Below are 24,105 nucleotides of genomic sequence, written 5' to 3' on the forward strand. Positions count from 1 at the left end.
TTTAAAATTTGTGATCAGTGATTTGTTATGCTGTTGTTATTATGCTGCTGTTTTGAATTAATTTAGGGATAATTATTTGTTATGCTGCCGTTCTGAATTAATTTAAGGGTGATTATTTGTAATACTGCTATTTAAATTAATTTAAGGGTGATTATTTTTATGTGTTATGCTGCTATTTTAAATTAATTTAGAGGTGATTATTTGAATCTAAATTTTTATTGAAATAGTTATTGATTATTTGTGTAACAAGATTTCAAGTGCTTGTTTAGATCCATCCAAGTATATTTTATGTGATTCAATTCACCCAACAGATAAAGCATACCACAATTTGTTCTTAGCTAAACTCGCCACCATTGATTTCATCATCAACAGCTAAAAATTAATGGCTACTTTTCCTCCAAGTTATATATGGCATCTAATAAAAGCTATTCTTCTTGTATTTTATTTCAAATGTAACGATATGAGGTTAATTAGTCTGTATTGGACAGTGCATGTTTGTATGTTAGATTTATATAGTATAAAATAGCCATGTTATTATTTCTATCATATAAATTACTTGCATATTAAAAAAAAAGTGACACATGTATATGACATCCATATTGGGAGTTTGGGACAACATGTGATGCTATTGTATTTGTTACATTGTATGAATTAAAGTCATAATCTTATTAATTGCGATAAACAACTTACCAAAATTATTTATATACTAACAAATCGCAAACATTATTAGCATGGCATCAAAGTTGGAAGTTATACTATGTAATTATACTTTTAGATATGGATTATTTGTTGTTGGTATTTAATTTTTGTTGTTTTCATTATTTTTTATTTTTGGTTCTATTAAGTTCGGCTTTTGATATTTGGTAATGGTAGTAGTGATCTTTATGCTGCGTCTCTTGATTCATCTGCTCATGAGGGTGGAAATGAAGATGAAGATGGCTTCACCGAAGTAAATCTTCAAGTTCTTGCGGATTTTGATCATTGATAAATCTTCATGATATTTAAATATTTCTTTTCACTATTTCACTTTTGAGATTGTATTTTGATAAGATCATATGAATTTGGTTGACGACATTTTATGTAATGTTTTAAATTTGGAAGATATTTAAGATTTATATTAGATTATAATTATATTTTATGATGTTTATTTATAATTTATTTATTATTTTATTCTAAAACGGTTCTTCCGGTTGAACTAGTGAATCAGTAAAACAGTAGCTAGAATGGTTTGATGACCGGTTCGATTTTCTAAATCTTGTTACAATGTTCATTTAATGGTATACAAGTGGTAACATTTCACTAATCTCTCACTAAAATAATACGGTATTTGATACTAGTATCATTTCAAATATGATATCCAATATAAGTTTTAATTTAAATTATTTCAGTTACTGTTGACTCACAATGAAATAGAAAAGAAGGGTAAAAAACAAAATGACGAGGAACATGATATTCTTTTGTTTGCATGTTTAATAGCTTTTATAATTAAAAAGAATGACAATGTATGACTTTTTTTTTCTCTTTCCTTAATCTCCCTAAAGTATTAGAGGGAAAAAAAGGGATAAACTACTAAAATAATACCGAAAGATTATTTAACGTGAAAGACAAAATAGTGAAAGCACCGAAATAACTCCCAAAAGATTTTAACATTTGACAAAAATACCCAAACATAAAAGCATGATGTCATAGTGAACGAAAAATATTGATCTATCGATCGAAAAAGCTTCAGTGACGGGACAGAGAGCTCTAATGGCGTTTCTTCCTTTTCTTCCAATCCATAATCCTTCTGATAACTGTTCATTCATCATCAACCATGAGAGTTTCAATGTCTTCCCTCCTTTTCTTCCCATCCAAAACCCTTTTCATATCTTTGCAAGACAGTCTTGCTCAATAGAATCCATAATTGCTTGCTCCTCCAAGAAAAGGTCTTCCATGAGACCAGTGAATCCTTGTTGTTGTGGTTGGTGGAAGTAAAAGTGGTGCTATTGTTGTTGTTGTTCTTGTAGATGTAATTTTTGTGGATTTTGTGGTTGAAGAAGATGAATCAGTGGCATTTGGGTGAGATTTGAATGTACAATTCGAGAAAAGAGTTGTTGAAGAGAAGGACATACCATCTCTTGTATGTAGAACAAGCTCGAAAAAAGCGAAAAAAAGAAGGCGAGGATGCGATCGATGAGCCTTTGAGAAAGCTTGCTCCATATTCTGTTGTTCATCCATGGTGCGATGTTGAAGATGCTTGTTGTTGCCGCGGTGATGACGGTGGTACTGATAATGGTAAAGATGTAAGAGAAAAGGTGGGAATGGTGATGGTGATGATGAAAACATTCTATGATTGTTTGATGGATTTTGCTACTGTGTAGAAGAGAAATTCTTTCACACATGTAGAAACCACGTGTCGGATAATGACATAGATAGTGGAAATAACATACCAATTCATGATAGAACAGCAGCGTCAGTATGGGACCCACATATTTTTTACTTTATGTCTAGTAATGTTTGTTAAATACTTAAATTTATTAGTAACTACAATTAAAAAAGAATTTATATATGCATAAAAATACAAAAAAACTTTTAGAAAGTTTACAAAATTTTAAATAAATTCCACTATTTTATTTATTGCTAATAAAAAGCTACAAATAATAATTAATAATTTTTCTATCTCCACTATTTTATATTTGTTTGAAAATTTTTTATTTTTCTACAGGTAGGGTTTGGTAAGGTAGGGTTAAAAACTTTAGGATGCGGGTAAGGTTAAAGTTGAGTTTAAAAAATTTTCAACTCGCGGATAGAGTTAGGGTAGAGTTTGGATAGGATTAGAGTAGAGTCCAAATCTTATCCAAACTCTACCCTAATCCTATCCAAACTCTACCCTAAACCTGTTCATAAGTTGAAAACTTTTTAAAAACTCAACTTTAATCTTACTTATTCGCATCTTAAAGTTTTCAACCCTATCTTACCTGACCTTACCTGTAGAAAAATAAAATTTTTTTAAACAAATATAAACTTCAATCATTTCATATTTCATACATATTTATAAAATAGAAAATAAAAATTAAGTTTAAATTAAAATTAAAAATAATAAAATTTAAAAAATCTAAAATAAAATTACAAATAACATAATCATCAAATTCTTAATAAAATTAAAATAACACAAATAAAGATAAATGTCTCATCACTCTTCTTCTAATTCTAAGTTTTTACAATATTAATCTTTAAATAACAAATATATTAAATTAATAATTTAAATTATTAACTTAGTAATTATCTTAAATTTTTACAAGAAAAAAGTTGTGGTTTTAATATTTACTCATTACATATATAATTTTTAAATTTTAAATATCTATTATATAATATATTAAAAATGTTGGTAGAATAGGATATGATATATTCTGAACCCGTATTCGATCCTATCCACAAGCAAATTCTACCCGCACTCTATCCTATTCGCAGCAAATTGAATAGACAACTCTACTCGATCAAATTAGGTAGGGTTATATACCTACAAATAAAGTATATATTATCAGCCTTAATTAAAAAGCTATATATTTTTATTTATAAAATATAATAATAAATATATTTTTATTTCTTGTATATTCTTATTTCTCTAAAATAAATTTCTTAGTATATATATATATATATATATATATATATATATATATATATATATATTTTAAAATTTTGATAAATAAGTATATCGTTTATGTAGAATATAATTGTTTTAAAGAACTTACATTTCGTTATCATTAGCAGGGATAAAAAAATTATTAATTTCTATTTGTAGCTCTTTATTAGCAATAAATAAAATAGTGAAATTTATTTAAAACTTTATAACTTTTCTAAATTTCTTTTTTATTTTTATGCATATATAAATTCTCTTTTTAATTGTAGTCACTAATAAATTTAAGTATTTAACAAACATTATTAAACATAAAGTAAAAAACATGTGGGGCCTATTGATTGCAGAACTCCAGTTTTATGGGTCTCATACTGACGTTGCTGTTCTCTCATATATTGGTATACTATTTCTATTACTTGTGTCATTGATTGACACGTGGTTTCTACATGTATTGAAAGAATCTCCTTTCTACACAGTAGCAAAACCCTTATTTGATATAGAAGGTAATAAGGAAGAAAGTAAAAGATGTGATTTCGAAAAATTAGGATTTAGGGTTCTCTCACTCAACACTTTTGGTAGCCAGGTCACTGCTTTCTATTTACTGTAATGTCATACTTTTATGTTGGGTGTTTTTGTCAAATTTTAAATTTTTTTGGAATTATTTTATTTTTCGCATCTTTCAGATTTTTTCTTTGTCAATGCTAAAATTTTTTGGATACTATTTTAGTAGTTTATTCGTCAAAAAAATATTAATTTTGGATGACAGGTAATATTTAATATAACATTGTTCCACCAATCCACCTTGACCATGCCATTCCTCCTTCTAAAAGTTCTTCCAAACTTGATTCCCTTAGTCATTCTATTCTATGCTATTTCTTCTTTTATTTAATGCTCCCAAACATAGGCTAAAGTTATGACCAACATTCTGGTAAACACTATGTTTTAAGATATTGTTTTAAGGAAATATTTGATGTGGGCCTAGACATGAGGTTTAGACTTCTTTAAGTTGAAATCTCCGATTTGTCCACTAGAGAGGAGGAATCTCTCGAATTTCTTGTATGAATGATGGTAGGGAGTACCTGCAAGGGACTTCGATATTTAAATTAACAAGAATTCAAGCAGGTTCAAATGAATTGAGATCAAGAAATACCTGAGATGAATAGGATATTTATAAAGTCTGATGAGTTGGTCACCACTTCATTTATGGATAGTGGACAATTTTCTTTCCTTGTGTCTTAGGAGGTTATTCCATGTTGTGAGGGGTAATGATTTGCAAATAGTGTCTGAAGTAGTGGGGTGACCAAGCTTTGCCTACTGCGCAAATCGGGTTGAGCATGGGTTATGAACCCCGTTTCTCAAATAAGTCGGGTCGGTGGATTCATAGTCTTGTTGTATTGGACCTGCAAGCTTATTGGGCTTCCTTAGAATGACAGGATCCTTGTAGAGTCCTTGGTCATGATTTATTTGGGTCAAAATATGAATAGATACTTATGTTATTTGCCTTTTTTTGTTTTTTGTAAATCTCTTTTTAAGCCATTTAAAATTTAGGGGTAAGTAATGTTTTGGTCCCTAAAGTTAGGGTCAAAATCAAATTCGTCTCCAATGCTATTTTGGATTTAAAATCATCCCCAACGTTTTATTTGGTATCAAAATCGTCTTTTTAACTTTTTACAGACAAAAATACCATTCACCACTTCCACCTTTACCACCACCACCACCTCTCTTACTCCCACCAAATACCAATAATCAGATTTAAGAACATCAACAATAACACATTATTCAAATTCAGAAACTAACATCAAATTCAACAACAAAATCAACACACAACAACAATGAAATCAGAAAAATAATAAATCAGAATCAGAATCAGAAGTAGAGACAAAAGCAAAAGCAAAAGAAGAAGCAAAGCAGAAACAAAGCAGAAGCAAAAGCAGACACAGAAATAGATGCAGAAGCAGAAGAAGAAGCAGCTGCAGATGCAGAAGCAGAATCGAAAGCAGAAGCAGAAGCCGAATCGGCGAGGTACAGCGGTGAGGACGCGAAGTGGCGGCGAGGTCAGTAGCAGCGGTAGCAGTGGCGGAGCGCGACTCCCTGGCTCGTGTCTCCTCTCTCCCTCGCGAGCTTTCTCTCCCTCTGGTTCTGATTCCTGACGGCAACGACGGCTCCAAGCTTCACCGGCGCCATCCCCACTTTCCCCTCCCCTCCCCCCTTTCCCTTTCCCTCCCCCCCGCGTTATTTCTTTTTTTATTATTTTATAATTTTTTATTAGGGTAGGGGTAATTTAGTAATAAAATTAAAAATTTTATTAAAAACGACAATTTTAATACTAAATAAAATGTTTAGGACGCTTTTAAGTAAAAAATAACGTTGGAGACGAATTTGATTTTGACCCTAAACCTTAGGGATAAAAAAATACTTATCCCTTAAATTTACTCAAGCTTAGAAATGACAATCCAACCAGTACTTGTGGGTACCCGCTCCATCCCTACTCAGTTCAGGCATGTTTTGAGATTTTTGTTCACGACAAAGGTCAGGTTCTAGATGTATCCACCGGATATATATATATATATATATATATATACAGAGAGAGAGAGAGAGAGAGAGAGTAGTCGATTAGAGTGCAAAATTTTACTATTCACAGAAAGTAGTAAAACGGATCTTTTATAGAATATAATAAGGTAGAACAGGGTTGAATAGTGCAAAAACTCATCTCTACCCATTCCATTGCCATAACTCAAGCTAAACAAATCAATTTTTTAAAATGTGTAGTTTTAGGTTCTGTTTATTTCTCTCTTGTTTCGTTGCTTTCTTCATCTTGAACATTTTTTTTTCGGTCAACAAAGGGGCTTTACGCCCAACAAAAAGAAAACTAACAACCAGAAACTAGCCTTGGCAACATCGTGCCCCAAATGTCTTCATCAAGAATCCTTCTTAGCTCTCCTGGGGGTTGATCAATGAACACAAACTCTGGGTATATGTCTAAACTTTTCTTGGCGAGCCAATCTGTCGCTCTGTTTCCTTCCCTGTAAGTGTGCTTGATTTTGATCTGCCAGTCTCTTTTCATGAATTCTCCTATGCTACGCACCAAAGCTTCAGGATGTTCCTCTAATTTTTCTTTATGAACAAGATTTTCTACGCAGATTTAGAATCTGATTCTATAATAACCTTTCGAATCCCTATGTCCCAAGCAACCTTCAATCCATGATATATACCCCATAACTCAGCTATATATGCTGTACATTTTCCAATATTGACCATTGGTGCACAAAATTGTGATCTCAACGGTGCCAAAAACTTGGTACGCACGATTATAATCTCAATTCCTTTTCACAACTCCGCACAACTAACCAGCAAGTGCACTGGGTCGTCCAAGTAATAAACCATACGTGAGTAGGGGTCGATCACACGGAGATTGTTAGCTTGAAGCAAGCTATGGTCATCTTGTAAATCTCAGTCAGACAGATTCAAATGGTTATGAGGTTTTGATAATTAAAAGATAAATAATATATAAGATAAGATAGAAATACTTATGTAATTCATTGGTGAGAATTTCAGATAAGCGTATAGAGATGCTTTGCTCCTTTTGAATCTCTGCTTTCTTACTGTCTTCATTCAATCATTCATACTCCTTTCCATGGCAAGCTGTATGTTGGCAGATCACCGTTGTCAATGGCTACCGTTCGTCCTCTCAGTGAAAATGGTCCAAGTGCGCTGTCACCGCACGGCTAATCATCTGTCGGTTCTTGATCATGTTGGAATAGGATCCATTGATCCTTTTGCGTCTGTCACTACGCCCAACACTCGCGAGTTTGAAGCTCGTCATAGTCATCCCATCCCAGATCCTACTCGGAATTCCACAGACAAGGTTTAGAATTTTCGGATCTCAAGAATGTTGCCAATTGATTCTAGCTTATACCACGAAGACTCCGATCTTTCGGAATGGAGGCTAAGAGATACACGCTCAAGCTATTGCAGATAGAACGGAAGTGGTTGTCAGGCACGCGTTCATAGGTGAGAATGATGATGAGTGTCACGGATCATCACATTCATCAGGTTGAAGTGCGAGTGAATATCTTGGAATAAGAATAAGCTTGAATTGAATAGAAAAACAATAGTACTTCGCATTAATTCATGAGGAACAGCAGAGCTCCACACCTTAATCTATGGGGTGTAAAAACTCCACCGTTGAAAATACATAAGTGATAATGGTCCAGGCATGGCCGAATGGCCAGCCCCCTAAATGTGATCAAGAGATCAAAAGTGATACAATGATAGTCTCAAAAATGATCCAAAGATGATCCGAAGATCTGAAATAAATCACTAAAAGTAGTTTTTATACTAAACTAGTGGCTAGGGTTACATAGGATAAGTAAATGATGCAGAAATCCACTTCCGGGCCCACTTGGTGTGTGCTTGGGCTGAGCATTGAGCTTTCATGTGTAGAGACTCTTTTTGGAGTTAAACGCTAGGTTGTAGCCTGTTTCTGGCGTTTAACTCTGATTTGCAACCTGTTTCTAGCGTTTAACTCCAGAAAAGGGCAGGAAGTTGGCGTTTGAACTCCAGTTTGAATCGTCAAAACTCGGGCAAAGTATAAACTATTATATATTGCTGGAAAGCCCTGGATGTCTACTTTCCAACGCAATTGAGAGCGTATCAATTGGGTTTATGTAGCTCCAAAAAATCCATTTCGAGTGCAGGGAGGTCAGAATCCAACAGCATCTGCAGTCCTTCTTCAGCCTCTGAATCATATTTTTGCTCAAGTCCCTCAATTTCAGCCAGAAAATACCTCAAATTACATAAAAACACACAAACTCATAGTAAAGTCCAGAAATGTGATTTTTATTTAAAAACTAATAAAAACATAGTGAAAACTAACTAAATTATACTAAAAACTACTTAAAAACAATGCCAAAAAGCGTATAAATTATCCGCTCATCACAACACCAAACTTAAATTGTTGCTTGTCCCCAAGCAACTGAAAATCAAATAGGATAAAAAGAAGAGAATATACAATAAATCCCAACTATCAATGAAACTTAGCTCCAATTAGATGAGCGGGACTAGTAGCTTTTTGCCTCTGAACAGTTTTGGCATCTCAGTTTATCCTTTGAAGTTCAGAATGATTGGCATCTATAGGAACTCAGAATTTAGATAGTGTTATTGATTCTCCTAGTTCAGTATGTTGATTCTTGAACACAACTACTTTATGAGTCTTGGACGCGGCCCTAAGCACTTTGCTTTCCAGTATTACCACTGGATACATAAATGCCACAGACACATAACTGGGTGAACCTTTCAGATTGTGACTCAGCTTTGCTAGAGTCCCCAATTAGAGGTATCCAGGGTTCTTAAGCACACTCTTTTTTTTGCTTTGGACCTCGACTTTAACTGCTCAGTCTCAAGTTTTCACTTGACACCTTCACGCCACAAGCACATGGTTAGGGACAGCTTGGTTTAGCCGCTTAGGCCAGGATTTTATTCCTTTGGGCCCTCCTATCCATTAATGCTCAAAGCCTTGGATCCTTTTTATTTTTGCCTTTTGGTTTTAAGGGCTATTGGCTTTTTTCTCTTGCCTTTTGGTTTAAAGAGCTTTTGGCTTTTTCTGCTTGTTTTTTCTTTTTCTTTTATTATTTTTTCGCTATTTTTTTCGCAAGCTTTGTTATTCACTGCTTTTTTCTTGCTTCAAGAATCAATTTTTTGATTTTTCAGATTATCAATAACATTTCTCCTTTTTCATCATTCTTTCAAGAGCCAACAATTTTAACATTCATAAACAACAAATTAAAAAATATGCACTGTTCAAGCATTCATTCAGAAAACAAAAAGTATTGTCACCACATCAAAATAATTAAAATAATCTCAAGGATGAATTCGAAATTCATGTACTTCTTGTTCTTTTGTAATTAAAACATTTTTCATTTAAGAGAGGTGATGGATTCATAGGACATTCATAGCTTTAAGACATAGACACTTGACATTAATAATCATGTAGTAAAAACACAAAACATAGATAAACATAAAGCATGGTAAACGAAAAAATAGAAAAATAAAGAACAAGGAGATTAAAGAACGGGTCCACCTTAGTGATGGCGGCTAGTTCTTCCTCTTGAAGATCTTATGGAGTGCTTTAGCTCTTCAATGTCTCTTCCTTGCCTTTGTTGCTCCTCCCTCATAGCTCTTTGATCTTCTCTAATTTCATGGAGGAGGATAGAATGCTCTTGGTGCTCCACCCTTAGTTGTACCATGTTGGAACTTAATTCTCCTAGGGAGGTGTTGATTTACTCCCAATAGTTTTGTGGAGGAAAGTGCATCCCTTGAGGCATCTCAGCGATTTCATGATGAGGAATTTCCTCATGCTCTTGTTGAAGTCCATGATCTCTTGTGCTCCATCCTTTTCTTAGTGATGGGCTTGTCCTCATCAATGAGGATGTCTCCCTCTATGTCAATCCCAGCCGAATTGCAGAGGTGACAAATGAGGTGAGGAAAGGCTAACCTTGCCAAGGTGGAGGACTTGTCAGCCACCTTGTAGAGTTCTTGAGGTATAATCTCATGAACTTCCACTTCCTCCCCAATCATGATACTATGGATCAAGATGGCCCGGTCTACAGTAACTTCAGACCGGTTGCTAGTGGAAATATGATAGAGTGTTGGATGAAATCCAACCATCCCCTAGCCACTGGCTTGAGGTCATGCCTTCTTAGTTGAACCGGCTTGCCTCTTGAGTCAATTTTCCATTGAGCTCCTTCCTCACATATGTCTATGAGGACTTGGTCCAACCTTTGATCAAAGTTGACCCTTCTAGTGTAGGGGCGTGCGTTTTCTTGCATCATTGGCAAGTTGAACGCCAACCTTACATTTTCCGGACTGAAATCTAAGTATTTCCCCCGAACCATTGTAAGCCAATTCTTTGGGTTTGGGTTCATACTTTGATCATGGTTCCTAGTGATCCATGCGTTTGCATAGAACTCTTGAACCATTAAGATTCCGACTTGTTGAATAGGATTGGAGGAACTTCCCATCCTCTTCTTCTAATATCTTGTCGGATCTCCGGATACTCGCCCTTTTTGAGCTTAAAAGGGACCTCAGGGATCACCTTTTTCTTGGGCACAACTTCATAGAAGTGGTCTTGATGGACCTTTGAGATGAACCTCTCCATCTCTCATGACTCAGAGGTGGAAGCAATTGCCTTCCCTTTCCTCTTTCTTGAGGTTTCTCTGGCCTTAGGTGCCATTAATGGTTATGGAAAAACAAAAAGCAACGCTTTTACCACACCAAACTTAAAATGTTTGCTCGTTCTCGAGCAAAAGAAGAAAGAAAGTAGTAGAAGAAGAAGAAAATGGAGGAGATGGAGGGGAAGTGTGTATTCGGCCAAGGGGGGTAAGAAGTGTTTTTAATGTGTGAAAATGAGGTAGTGTTGAGGGGTTTATATAGGGGTGGGGGAGGGGTTAGGTTTCGTGTATTAGGGTTGGGTTTGGGAGGGAAAGGATTTTGAATTTGGAGGTAGGTGGGGTTTTTGGGAAAGAGTGGATGGATGTGATTGGTGAGGGGTATTTGGGGAAGAGATATGGAGGTGATTGGTGAAGGGTATTTGGGGAAGAGTGTTATGAAAAGGTGTGAAGATGAGAGAAGAAGATGTGGGATAGGTGGGGATCCTGTGGGGCCCACAGATCCTGAGGGGTCAAGGACTTAGCATCCCTGCTCCATTGAGGCATGCAAAACGCCCTTAGAATGCACTTCTGGCATTAAACACCAGGTTGCTGCTTGTTTCTGGCGTTTAACACCAGCTTTTCTCCCTGTTTTGGCGTTAAACACCAAGCAGATGCTCTGTTTTGGCGTTAAACGCCAGTTTGGTGCTTGTTTCTGGCGTTTAACGCCAGCTTTATGCTTCTTTCTGGCGTTAAACGCCAGTCTGCTGCTTCTTACTGGCGTTTAAATGCCAGTAAGCTCTTCCTCCAGGGTGAGCTATTTTTAATGCTATTTTTCATTTTGTTTTTAATTTTTCAGTTATTTTTGTGACTTCACATGATCATCAACCTAAAGAAAACATAAAATAGCAATGAAAAATAAATAGATATAATTAAATAACATTAGGTTGCCTCCCAACAAGCGCTTCTTTAATGTCAATAGCTTGACAGTGAGCTCTCATGGAGCCTCACAGAAAATCAGAGCAGTGTTGTGGCCTCTCAACACCAAACTTAGAGCTTGGTTGTGGCCTCCCAACACCAAATTTAGAGTTTGAATGTGGTGGTTTTGTTTGACTCTGTATTGAGAGAAGCTTTTCATGCTTCCTCTCCATAGTTACATAAGGAGAACCTTGAGTCTTGAATACAAGGTAGTCCTTATTCAACTGAAGGACCAACTCTCCTCTGTCAACATCAATCACAGCTTTTGTTGTGGCTAGGAAGGGTCTGTCAAGGATGATGGATTCATCCTCATCCTTCCCAGTATCTAGGATTATGAAATCAGCAGAGATGTAATGGTCTTCAACCTTCACTAGCACTTCCTCTACTAGTCCATAATCATGTTTCATGGATTTGTCTGCCATCTCTAGTGAGATTCTCGCAGCTTGCACCTCAAAGATTCCCTGTTTCTCCATTACAGAGAGTGGCATGAGGTTTATCTCTGACTCCAGGTCACACAGAGCCTTCTCAAAGGTCATGGTGCCTATGGTACAAGGTATGAAGAATTTTCCGGGATCCGATTTCTTCTGAGGTAATGTCTGCCTCATTAATGCACTCAGTTCATTGGTGAACAAGGGGGGTTCATCCTCCCAAGTCTCAGTACCCAATAACTTGGCATTCAGCTTCATGATTGCTCCTAGATATTTAGCAACATTCTCTTCAATGGTATCTTCATCCTCTTCAGAGGAAGAATATTCATCAGAGCTCATGAATGGCAGAAGGAAGTTCAATGGAATCTCTATGGTCTCTGTATGAGCCTCAGATTCCTTTGGTTCCTCAAAGGGAAACTCCTTTCTGTCCAGAGGACGTCCCAGGAGGCTTTTCTCAATGGGAATCACGTCCTCCTCACTCTCTCCAGGTTCGGCCATGTTGGTCATGGTTATGGCCTTGCACTCTCTCTTGGGATTTTCTTCTGTATTGCTTGGGAGAGTACTGGAGGAGTTTCAGTAATCTTCTTACTCAGCTGACCCACCTGTGCCTCCAAATTTCTAATGGAGGACCTTGTTTCATTCATGAAACTTAGTATGGTCTTAGATAGATCATAGACTATGGTTGCTAGGCCAGAATGGCTCTGTTCAGAATTCTTTGTCTGTTGCTGAGAAGATGATGGAAAAGACTTGCTATTGCTAAACCTATTTCTTCCACCATTATTATTGAAGCCTTGTTGAGGCTTCTATTGGTCCTTCCATGAGAAATTTGGATGATTTCTCCATGAAGGATTATAGGTGTTTCCATAGGGTTCTCCCATATAATTCACCTCTGCCATTGCAGAATTCTCAGGATCATAAGCTTCTTCTTCAGAATATGCTTCTTTAGTACTGTTGGATGCAGCTTGCAATCCATTCAGACTCTGAGAAATCATATTGACTTGCTGAGTCAATATTTTGTTCTGAGCCAATATGGCATTCAGAGTTTTAATTTCAAGAACTCCCTTCTTCTGAGGCGTCCCATTGTTCACAGGATTCCTCTCAGAGGTGTACATGAACTGGTTATTTGCAACCATTTTAATGAGTTTCTGAGCTTCTGCAGGGGTTTTTAGATGAAGATATCCTCCTGTAGAATGGTCCAATGATATTTTTGACAACTCAGACAGACCATCATAGAATATACATATGTTTCTCCATTCTGGAAGCATGTCAGTAGGACACATTTTGATCAGTTACTTATATATTTCCCAAGCTTCATAGAGGGATTCTCCTTCCTTCTGTCTGAAGGTTTGGATTTCCACTCTAAGCTTGCTCATCTTTTGAGGTGGAAAGAATTTGGCCAGAAAAGCACTGACCAGCTTATCCCAAGAGTTCAGGCTTTCCTTAGGTTATGAATCCAACCATGTTCTAGCTCTGTCTCTTACAGCAAAAGGGAAAAGCATAAGCCTGTAGACCTCGAGATCAACTCCATTGGTCTTGACAGTGTCACAGATTTGCAAGAATTTAGCTAAAAACTGATGCGGATCTTCCATTGGAAGTCCATGAAACTTGCAATTCTGCTGCATTAGAGAAACTAGTTGAGGCTTAATCTCAAAGTTGTTTGCTCCAATGGCAGGAATTGAGATGCTTCTTCCACATAAGTCAGAAGAGGGTGCAATGAAGTCACCAAGCATCTTCCTTGAATTATTGGCATTATTATTAGGCTCGGCCATGTCTCTTTCTTTTTCAAAAATTTCTGTCAGATCCTCTCCAGAGGGTTGTGCCTTAGCTTCCCTTAGCTTCCTCTTCAGAGTTCTTTCAGGTTCAGGTTCAGTTTCAACAAGAATGTTCTTATCCTTGTTCCTGTTCATATGAAAAAAGAAGAGAATAGAAAAGAAGAGAAATTCTCTATGTCACAGTATAGAGATTCCTTTATGAGAGTGGAAGAAGAGAAGAGTAGAAGAAGGAGAAGAGAAGAACTCGAACACAGAGGAGAAGAGGTGGTTCGAATTATGAGTAAAAGAGGAATATTAGTAGAAAAATAAATAATTAGAAGGAGATGAGAGAGAGAAGAATTCGAAAATTAAGTGAAATAAAATAAAAATATTTTTATTTTTATTTTAATTATTAGTTAGAATTTGAAATTTAAAAGAGAAATAAAATAAAATAAAATTATAATTTAAAATAATTAGTTAATTAAAAGGAATTTTGAAAAAGGGGTTAGTAGTTTTTGAAAATTAGAGAGAGAAAAGTAGTTAGGTGGTTTTTGAAAAAGATAAGATTGAAATAGAAGCTTTTAAAATCAAACAAAAAGTCAAGTGGTTAGTTGAAAAAGATTTTGAAAATCAATTTTGAAAAGATAAGAAGTTAGAAAAGATTTTGAAATTAAGTTTTGAAAAAGATATGATTGAAATTTAATTTGAAAGGGATTTGAAAAGGAAATTTAAAAGATTTGATTTTGAAATTAAAGTTGATTACTTGCCTAACAAGAAACTAAAAAGATATGATTCTAGAGTTTAAAGTTTGATTCTTTCTTAATAGGCAAGTAACAATTTAAAATTTTTGAATCAAAATATTAATAGTTAGTATTAATTTCGAAAATATGAAATAAAAATAAGAAAAAGATTTTGAAAATTATTTTTAAAATTTTCGAAAATCATAAAAAAAATGAAGAATATTTGATTTTTTTGAAAAAGATAGAATTTTTTAAATTGAAAATTTGATTTGACTCATAAGAAACAACTAGATTTTTTTTAAAATTTTTTTGAAAAAGTCAAATCAAATTTTCGAAATTTATGAGGAGAATAAGGGAAATTTTTTTTTTATTTTTGAATTTTTAATGAAGAAAGAGAAAAACAACAAAATAACTCAAAACATGAAAATTCAAGATCAAAACACATGATGCATACAAGAACACTTTGAATGTCAAGATGAACATCAAGACTTTTTTTGAAAATTTTTAAGAAAAGAAAAACATGCAAGACACCAAACTTAGAAATTTTCAAACTTTAGACACTATGAATTTGAAAATGCATATGAAAAACAAGAAAAGACACAAAACAAGAAAATGCAAAGATCAAACAAAGAAGATCATCAAGAACAACTTGAAGATCATGAAGAACATCATGCATGGGTTTTCGAAAATTTAAAGAAAAATTAAAAAGATGCAATTGACACCAAACTTAAAAATTGACACTAGACTCAAATAAGAAACATCAAATTATTTTTGGTTTTATAATTCTATTAATTTTTTTTTTGGATTTTTCGAAAATTAATTTTGAAAAAGAAAATAAGGATTTCAAAATTTCTAATGAGAATTCCAGGAATCATGCAATGTTAGTCTAAAACTCCGGTCCAGGAATTAGACATGGCTTACTAGCCGGCCAAGCTTTCAGTGAAAGCTCCGGTCCAAAACACTAGACATGGCCAATGGCCAGCCAAGCTTCAGCAGAACATTACATACAACAGCTAATTTGCTGAGAAAGACAAAGAAGCTCTTCTAAGGATAGTTGAAACCTCGGTCCAAAAGATTAGACATGACTTAACAGCCAGCCAGGATTCAACATATATCATGAAACTCTAGAATTCTTTCTTAAAAATTCTGAAGAACATAGAATAATTTATTATTATTATTTTTTTTTTGAAAATTTTTTTCGAAAATAAAAATAATAAAAAACAAAAAGCTTAAAATTAAAATAAAATTACCTAATCTGAGCAACAAGATGAACCGTCAGTTGTCCAAACTCGAACAATCCCCGGCAACGGCGCCAAAAACTTGGTGCACGAAATCGTGATTGTTCATTCCTCGGCAACAGCGCCAAAAACTTGGTGCACGAAATTGTGATCTCAACGGCGTCAAAAACTTGGTACGCACGATTATAATCTCAATTCCTTTTCACAACTCTGCACAACTAACCAACAAGTGCACTGGGTCGTCCAAGTAATAAACCTTACGTGAGTAAGGGTCGATCCCTCGGAGATTGTCGGCTTGAAGCAAGCTATGGTCATCTTGTAAATCTCAGTCAGGCAGATTCAAATGGTTATGAGGTTTTGATAATTAAAAGATAAATAAAATATAAGATAAGATAGAAATACTTATGTAATTCATTGGTGAGAATTTCAGATAAGCGTATAGAGATGCTTTGCTCCTTCTGAATCTCTGCTTTCCTACTGTCTTCATTCAATCATTCATACTCCTTTCCATGGCAAGCTGTATGTTGGCGGATCACCGTTGTCAATGGCTACCGTCCGTCCTCTCAGTGAAAATGGTCCAAGTGCGCTGTCACCACACGGCTAATCATCTGTCGGTTCTTGATCATGTTGGAATAGGATCCATTGATCCTTTTGTGTCTGTCACTACGCCAAACACTCGTGAGTTTGAAGCTCGTCACAGTCATCCCATCCCAGATCCTACTCGGAATTCCACAGACAAGGTTTAGTCTTTCCGGATCTCAAGAATGCTGCCAATCGATTCTAGCTTATACTACGAAGACTCCGATCTTTCGGAATGGAGGCTAAGAGATACACACTCAAGCTATTGCAGATAGAACGGAAGTAGTTGTCAGGCACGCGTTCATAGGTGAGAATGATGATGAGTGTCACGGATCATCACATTCATCAGGTTGAAGTGCGAGTGAATATCTTGGAATAAGAATAAGCTTGAATTGAATAGAAAAACAATAGTACTTCGCATTAATTCATGAGGAACAGCAGAGCTCCACACCTTAATCTATGGGGTGTAGAAACTTCACTGTTGAAAATACATAAGTGATAATGATCCAAGCATGGCCGAATGGCCAGCCCCCTAAACGTGATCAAGATATCAAAAGTGATACAACGATAGTCTCAAAAATGATCCAAAGATGATCCGAAGATCTGAAATAAATCACTAAAAGTAGTTTTTATACTAAACTAGTAGCTAGGGTTACATAGGATAAGTAAATGATGCAGAAATCCACTTCCGGGCCCACTTGGTGTGTGCTTGGGTTGAGCATTGAGCTTTCATGTGTAGAGACTATTTTTGGAGTTAAACGCTAGGTTGTAGCCTGTTTCTGGCGTTTAACTCTGATTTGTAACCTGTGTCTGGCGTTTAACTCCATAAAAGGGCAGGAAGTTGGTGTTTGAACGCCAGTTTGCATCGTCAAAACTCGGGCAAAGTATAAACTATTATATATTGCTGGAAAGCCCTGGATGTCTACTTTCCAACGCAATTGAGAGCGCGCCAATTGGGTTCTGTAGCTCCAAAAAATTTATTTCGAGTGCAGGGAGGTCAGAATCCAACAGTATCTGCAGTCCTTCTTTAGCCTCTGAATAAGATTTTTGCTCAAGTCCCTCAATTTTAGCCAGAAAATACCTGAAATCACAGAAAAATACACAAACTCATAGTAAAGTCCAGAAATGTGATTTTTATTTAAAAACTAATAAAAACATAGTGAAACTAACTAAATTATACTAAAAACTACTTAAAAACAATGCCAAAAAGTGTATAAATTATCCGCTTATCAACCATAAAGCCTGCAACCCATCTTCCTAAGTGGTTTCTCAATAAGCCACCGCATCCCATAATGCCAGGATTTTTATCTGCTGCTCCATCCGTGTTAAGTTTAATCCAGCCTTGTAGCGGTTCTTTCCAGCCAACATAAACCTCTATTCTTTTTGGTGTTTTCCTCAGCAATCTTTTCTTCTCAAATGCCATCTTAATTTGCTCTACATGTTTCTTGATTACCTATGTCGGATTTGATGGTCTTTGAAATGGAGGTGTGAAAATTTCCTTATTTCTCTAATACCATGGCCACCAGCAAGTTACTAAGAATTGGGAGATCCATTCCTCATTTTTGGACAAGCCCAGATCCATGGACAGGTTCCAATGAATCCAAACATTAAAGGGAGCTCTAAAGAAGTTGTTAAGGTGATTGGGATGGACAATGTTAGCCCATATTCTTGAGGCTAAAGGGCATTCTCTCATAACATGTGAGATTGTTTCCACTGTTCCAGAACATGTGACAATTAGGGTTCATTCCAAATATTTTGTTTCTGTGCTCTGATGTCATCAATTTTTGGTGAGCAACCTTCCAAAAGAACACTTTGATGCGCTGAGGCCCCTGCCACTTCCATAGTATATTCCACAATTGATTTGCTTCCGTCCCTTAATCTGCTATTGCTTTATATGCAGAAGAGACTGTGAACATGCCATCATGACTCAATCCCCATCTAATGGTGTCCGCCCCCAAATTCTCATTTGCTGGAACAAGAGCACGAATGTGTTCGAAGATGTCTTCTGGGAGGTACCTCTTGAATAGTTGAATATTCCAATTTCCATCGCCAAGAACCCCTTCATTGACCTTCATTTCAATGTTTATGCTCTCAATATTGTTGTTTACTAGCTGAATCAAAGGGGGAGCATCTTTCACCCATCTATCCAACCACAACATAGTTGATCTACCATCTCCAACCGCTATTAAAGTATGTTTGGTAAATGTTTCTCTGATATTAGCTAAAGCCTTCCAGAGGGGGGAGTCTGCACTTGTCTTATGCATCTCTTGCAGAATATTTCTATTCCTTCCATACTTAGCATAAATGACCCTTGCCCACAACGCTTCCTTCTCATGCATCAATCTCTACATTAGCTTCATTAGGAAGGCCTCATTCATTTTTGCTAAATTCTATAAACCCAATCCACTAGCTTCTTTTGGTTTGCAAATAGTATTCCAATTGACAACATGTATTCTTCTCTTATTTTCTTGTTCCCCCCAAATAAAGCTCCTTTGCATTTTCTCAATTTTGTTACATATCCCTTTAGGAATCATTGAGTACATCATGTTGAAGTTAATTGATGGACTGATGGTCATTTGAGCTAGTGTGATTTTTCCCGCCAAGGAAAGGCAGTTTGTTTTCCATCCTTTCATTTTGCTTGCAATTCTTTCCACCACATTTCTGTAATTGTCTTTTCTTTTTCTATCATTTGTAAACATAGAACCCAAGTATCTTCCCAGTTGTTTTGTTTGATCAAAGTCGCTTCTATTAGTTATCCAGTTAATCTCATGTACTCCCACATTTTTGGAGAAGTAGATCGATGTTTTTGCTACATTTACTTTTAATCCCGATGCTGCACCAAATTCCTCCAACACCTTCATTATGTTATCAATTTGATCTATTGATGCTTCAGCAAATAGAAGAAGGTCGTCAGCAAATAACAAATGAGAGATATGAGGTCCCTATCTCCCAATTACAAATGGTCTCCAAGAACCACCTCCTACCCGTTCCTCTATTAGTTGAGATAATTTATCAACCACAATCACAAATAGGTACAGAGAGATTGGGTCCCTTTGACGTAGGCCACGAGTGGGATTAAAAGCTTGGGTTTTGCAACCATTCTAAATAAGTTTGAACTCTGCTGTTGTTACACACCCCATTATGATGCTTTTCATGTGCTCAGGGATGCCAAACTCTTGCAAGCAATTATTAATGAATTCCCAACTTAGGCGGTCATATACTTTTTCAAAGTCGATTTTGATCGCCATATACTTTTTCCTACCTTTTATTCTTCTCATGTCGTGGATAATCTCCTTGGCAATTACTATATTGTCATGTATGGTTCTTCCCGCAATAAAGCTCGATTGGTTTGGGGCTATCCTATTTGCCAACATTGGTTTGATACGGGCAACAAGAATCTTGGACTAGCAATACACAACATTGCATAATGCTATTGGACGGAATTAGGAGATGGTTTCAGGATTTCTTATTTTTGGAGTTAGTAAAAGTAGAGTTTGATTTATCTTCTTGATGTACTTTGGATTCTGCCAAAGTCTTTTAACGTACTCACACATTAAATCATTCATTATATGCCAATTGTCTTTGAAGAAACGAGCCGGAAAGCCATCCTCTCCTGGGGCTTTGAGAGAGCCAATGTTGAACAGTGCACTTTTTATTTCTTTTTGTGTTGGCACTGCATTGAGTGTTGCTTCTGATGGGCCTTTATAAGGAGGGTAGGAGACATTGGTCAATAAATCTTGGTTGCCATACTTGTCTTGGTGGTACAACTTATTGAAGAACATCACCGCCTTCTCTTTTAGTTTTTCTTGATCCTCACACCAGCTGCCATCTTCATTTTTTAACTTGATAATTTGATTTTTCCTTCTTCTTGTGATGGATTTTGCATGATAATATTTTGTGTTTCTATCCCCTTCTGTTATCCACTGCTGTCTTGACTTTTGTAACCAAAAGATATCTTCTTGGTCAAGTATGTTCTCCATTTCTTGGGTCAATTCTTTCTCAAGCTTATCGAGAAACTGATTCTTCCCATAATCATGAGCCTTTTGTACGCCATTCAGTCTTCTTAGAATAGTATTTTTTCGCCTAAAAAGATCCCCAAAAACCTCTAGATTCCATTTTTTCAAGTCATTAGCAAGGGCCTCTAGAGCTTGGGGTATATTTACGTCTCCTTTCTAAGACACTTTGACATAATTCTTGAATTCTGAGTGTGCCTCCCACATAGCTTCATACCTGAAAGGCTTGATTCCAGTGTCAATTCTATTTGGGCAGGTTCTAGCAAGCAGTGGATGGTGGTCAGAATTTATTCTTGGAAGTACCTCAATCCGGGCCTCTGAAAAAGTGGTTCTCCAATCCAAATTTGACAAGGCTCTGTCTAGGCGTTTAAAGACTCGCTCAAGCCCATCTCTAGCAGCTCCTTTCCAAGTGTATTTATTTCTAATAAACCCCAAATCCATCAATTTTCATTCATCCATTCTCTCCTTGAATCTTCTGCATTCTTGGCTGTTGCTTTTGGAACCTCCTTTCTTTTCAGTGGGGTCTGCAATTTCATTGAAATCCCTAATAAGCATCCACAGTTCTCTCATGCCATTACCAATCTGTGTAAGTTGCTCCCATAGCTCTTTTCTTAAGTTTTCCTGAGGGCTTGTGTAAGCTGCAGTTAGCCACCATTCTTCCCTTTGAAACTCCTTCACTTTTAGGTGAACATATTGTTGATGAGAGGCATTGATGCTAATTTGTAGATTATCATCATCCCACATAATCCAAATTCCACCACTATAGCCTCTAGCATGCTAAAAAAAAAGAGTGTCGAAAGCCCAGAGATTTTATAGTTTCTTTAGCTTTTATACTACTACATCTTGTTTCTACTAAGATAGTTATGTTAGGTTTATGATTCTTCTTCATTTCTTTGAGAGTTCAAATCGTGGCTTTATTTGCTACTCCCCTAACATTCCATGCTATAATTATCATAATTAAGCAGAGTAAGATAAAGAACCTGAAATGATCAACTCCATAGATCGAAAGGTGGGTCTAAGCCCCAATCATCATTTGTACATCCTCCACATTCTTGGGAGGTTCCATCTCGCCTTGGGCTACTTCCTGGATCACTTCATTTTTCACATTGAGTATGGCTGCAACAAGTTCATTTGAGTTGCCCGATCTAATTTCCATATCCTGTCTATCATATACTCCCATGGGGTCTGGAGGTTTGTCCTCCTCCATCTCCAAGATTGATGGGGGAATATCTTGGGTGCTATTTTGGGTGCTTCTTGGACTAGAGATGGCCCAGTTTTCTTGAAAATGTTGAGCTACATGTGTTTGAAAAGTGTTTGGAGTTATGGTTTGTTGGATCGGGGTGTGGGAGGTATGTTTTGGGCTAGTTTTATTTGCCTTTTGTGGGGGTTGCATATTTGTTTCTTTTTCTTTTTGGGTTCTTGGGCTGTTCTGGTTTTGGGATGGGTTAGATCTTGGTTACAAATTCAGAGTACTAGGACATGAAGGGATCTTACTATTTAAGGTTGTCTTGGCAGGGCTTTGGTTTTGGCTTTTTGGTGACGTTTGGTAGTGCCGCTCCCTTGCTTTTTCTTTGTCATTGTCCTTAGAACCTTCTTTTCGTACATCAATTTCTTCATTCCCATTTTGTGCCTCCATGTTATCCTCATTGCTCAGAATTGCAAAACGTGATTGTCCTCCCACTTCAACTACCTCCTTTCCTTTTTCTTTCGTTATTGCTCCACTATCCCCTGTTTCAGCGCCTTTGTTGGTCCTTCTTCCACGTGTTTGCCTCTGAACCAGCATCCAAGGACCAAAGTTTTCCTCCGTAGTGTTAATTACTTTCTTGCCCTTACTCTCAACTAGATTTCCAGCTCTACCCCTATCTTCAACCTCAGTGCTTCCTTGTGTTTCTCCTCCCTTTTTTGTTCTATTCTCTTCATTTGCAGAATTTAATTTTGTTCTTTCTGGGTATCCTGCTTTCTCATGGCCGATACGACCACATTGAAAACACACTTGGTGTATCTCTTCGTACTCCACTAAGTGTTTGACACCATTAATCATGTAGTTTGAGACCAGTGGCTTGTCCATCTCTACTTCAACGCAAATTCTTGCAAACTTGTCTCTTGCTACTTCTGCTGTATTAGTATCCACCTTTAAGGTTCTTCCTATCAGGTTACCAATTTTTCCTAGAATAGTTTTGTTATAATACTCAATAGCCAACCCTGGTAAACGAATCCACGCAGCAATCTTATCAGTTGATGCAATTTGGGGGTTAAAATCTAGTTTCCAGGGTTGTATGGTGAGATAATGATCTAGTATCTTTCAGGGTCCTTCCATAAGAGCATAATCCAGGTCCTCCGAGTTAAAGAATCTTACCAGAAAATATTCGTTGCACAAGTCTATCACCTCCAAACTTCCTCTCTTTCCCCACATTATCTCTAATCTGCGTTTGAGTGCCTGAAGGGAGATTTTCCTTCCTAGTAACTTCACGATCAGTGATTCCCACCACTCTTTCCTTAGCTCTCTTTTGATTCTTTCTCCTATTACGAGATTGTACATTCCATTCGGCATTTTCTGAATAGTTATATCATCAGCATCATCTTCCTCTTCGCTTTCTTCCATATTTCTTTGTGTTCCTTCATCAGCTCCAATGTCCATATTTTCCAAGTTGCCCTTCAGTCCCCTCTGTCCTGTTTTTACAGTCTCAGCGAAGGAACGCATAGGGGCCTTCACTCTCTCATCCCCCTTCTCACATGCCCTTCCCACTTCAGCGACCATATCATCTCCATTCTTTCCGGTTTCAACATTCATCTCCTCCATCCAGTCCTCAAATCTTGAAATGAGCGCCCTCCCTCCAGAGAACTCCTCGCCAGCCACTTCCTTTCTTCCTTTTTTGGCATCTCTGGTTGGTGACTCTTCCCTTCTTCCCCATCATTCCTTGGACCATGGGGCGAGAGGCTCCTCCTCTCGCGAAACCTCCCCTCATTCACGGTGGTTGATGGTTGTCAAGCGAAACGTCTCAGAGAAAATCAAACGAGAATTAAAGCTTGATATTTGGATTCATCTTGAACATTTATAATGCTACTTATTCCTTTTTGGGTTATAGTAGGCTTTCACCCATAAAAGGAAAATAATATGAATTAGTTGAAAGGCTTGGAATTGCTTATTATCGCACACTTATTAGTTATTATGCATTTATAAGTGGCATAGTGTTCGGTTTAATAAATATGCTATTCAATTGATATATGGTAAAAAAATATAGTTAAAATTATGTTATATTTTAATTTTATATTCATTTATCTTTAAATTAATTATATTTTTTAATTATAAATTATTATTATAAATATAAATTTTGTTAAACACCTACCAAAAAATAACAAATATTTTTATTAATTATAACAATTTTTACGATTATATGATATTTATTAATGTTATTTTTTTAATAGTTACACATAGTATATAATAATATAATAGTTGTAGAATAATCAATTAGTTATTAAAATTTAAAAAATAATAATTACTTTAATCTAAAAAATAATATTAAAAAATATTTATTATAAAATATATTAAAATTTTATATAATTATTTAATAATAACTGAATTAACCAATTCAACCAATAATCTACTGGTTAAACTA

General features: G+C 36.1%; 1 long non-coding RNA gene and 1 pseudogene across 2 annotated transcripts; one reads left to right on the forward strand and one right to left on the reverse strand.

The window, feature by feature from the left end:
- The first annotated feature begins 6,551 nt into the window (after positions 1-6,551).
- Positions 6,552-20,066, forward strand: LOC148544117 (uncharacterized). Its single transcript, XR_015900199.1, has 2 exons — positions 6,552-6,876; positions 17,717-20,066. It is a non-coding gene; the product is annotated as an uncharacterized LOC148544117 (long non-coding RNA).
- LOC110266220 (uncharacterized) lies at positions 16,844-23,677 on the reverse strand (annotated as a pseudogene). The gene is made up of 2 exons (XR_015900198.1): positions 21,469-23,677; positions 16,844-17,556 (listed from the first exon to the last, which is right to left on the reverse strand). The product of XR_015900198.1 is annotated as an uncharacterized LOC110266220 (transcript).
- Positions 23,678-24,105: the final 428 nt, after the last annotated feature.

This window comes from Arachis ipaensis, chromosome B9 (genome assembly GCF_059453495.1).
Source record: "Arachis ipaensis isolate K30076 ecotype BB chromosome B9, ASM5945349v1, whole genome shotgun sequence".
Lineage (NCBI taxonomy): Eukaryota > Viridiplantae > Streptophyta > Magnoliopsida > Fabales > Fabaceae > Arachis > Arachis ipaensis.